Source organism: Micropterus dolomieu, linkage group LG01, assembly GCF_021292245.1.
Source record: "Micropterus dolomieu isolate WLL.071019.BEF.003 ecotype Adirondacks linkage group LG01, ASM2129224v1, whole genome shotgun sequence".
NCBI lineage: Eukaryota > Metazoa > Chordata > Actinopteri > Centrarchiformes > Centrarchidae > Micropterus > Micropterus dolomieu.
Window position 1 is genome coordinate 30,291,694 of NC_060150.1, and position 1,619 is coordinate 30,293,312.

General features: G+C 37.4%; 1 protein-coding gene across 1 annotated transcript in view; it reads right to left on the reverse strand.

Moving 5' to 3' along the window:
- Positions 1-1,128, reverse strand: part of LOC123980113 (myosin-6-like) — an 18,029-nt gene extending 16,901 nt beyond the window's left edge. The window contains exons 1-2 of the mRNA XM_046064346.1: positions 1,044-1,128; positions 701-837 (exon numbers count right to left, since the gene is read on the reverse strand). The gene's annotated coding sequence lies outside the window, so the exon portion shown is untranslated. The remainder of the gene's footprint in view (positions 1-700; positions 838-1,043) is intronic.
- Positions 1,129-1,619: the final 491 nt, after the last annotated feature.

Sequence of the window (1,619 nt, forward strand, 5' to 3'; positions counted from 1 at the left end):
GACAGTTGGATGTCTACACTCAGTGTACCATTCCTTAACGCATTATGGGCAAAGCTGAGGTTGTCATTCCCAGCTGTCTTTTGTCCTTCTGCAGTCAACACTTATGATGGACGTCATGAGCCTTCCTACATGCAGCAGGGGCCCCCGGTCTGTTTTACAAGTTGGTACTTAGACAGATATGGCAGATGGGACAGTCATTTTCTGGGTCATATTTGTGTTGTTTTGGTTTTTGTTTTGTTTTGTAGGTTAATCATCTTTGCAGAGTTTGAAAAGCTATGTTACATATTAGATGTCAATATTTTTTTCATAATTAATGAAGAATTTTGGTTAGCACCACACTCTATTATAAATATAAATTACTATATACAATTCTATACATGAAGATTAGTTTGTTTGTTACGATGAGAATACAGAGTGAAGGTCTGTGAAAACAGTTGTATAATGTTTTCTTTTTCCCTTTCACCTCCACTGACCCTACATAGATAGGAGCTTTCTAGTACTGTATCTCAGCTTGGACTAATAGTAATAAGTCAAATATTTTACAAAAGGCTGTGTTTATAGGGTGTAAGGGTGTTTAAAGGGTGTTTGGCAGTGATGTCCTAAAGGTTAGAGAAGCAAGCTTGTGACTGAGAGGTCGCCGGTTCAATTCCCAGACTGGCAGGATCAATCTGGGTGTGGAAAGTGAGCAAGCAGTGCTTACCCTCCTTCATTTGAGTAAGGGTCATAACCCAAACTGCTCCATTGTAGCTGCCCAGGGGCCAGCAGATCAGGCTGTGGTTGTAATGGGCACTTTCCAGGTGTGAATGTCGTCAGGGTCTTCCTGAGAGGCCTGTTCCCCTGAATAAATAAAGATTTATAACAAATAACAAAAAAGTATATGTTATTTTGTCCCCAAACATTAATTGTTAATTATATATCTTTTCTTCTCAAGCTATTCTCAAGTACAAGAAAGAAAATCTACTAATTATAGTTAAGGACATTGCATCTCTTCAGATCTTATTCTCATGGCATTATATTAGAAACACTGAAATACATGTACCCACAGCCACTGTTCTGCATCTATGTTTCCTCAGTTTACAGACTCCTAAGTCCCAATAAAAGTCAGTCAAAAGGTTTCTAACTCATTGTCTTGAAAACAAACCACAGTGTACTGAGAAGTGTTTATGGAACATTGTTTGCTTTCTTTTGTCCTTGAGCTCAGAGATAACCATATGACATTCATAAAGCCACTACAAATTCCTTTGGCACACTGAAGCAGATTGCAAAGGCACTGTGACACATTATATCAAACTTAGACTCACACTCACACACCCCCAGAATACCAAATATTTAACTGCTTATTTTAGTTATAAAACTGATGACCAAAAAGAAAGAGGTGTTATGTGCGCTACTGAAAATATCTTCCATCTTTTCATTCCCTATTTCTTCTTGCAACTTGAGTACACTGCCGCAACTAATTGTACTAATTAAATAAATGAAGCCTCTAAATCAATGAAATGACACTTTGACAACATCTGATTGTCTTATTTTAATAAAACAAGACTTCAATTTATTAAATGGGTCATCTGAATGTTCAAAGCAAAGCTGAAATGATGGTTAAGCTGCTCAGCCCTGTAATC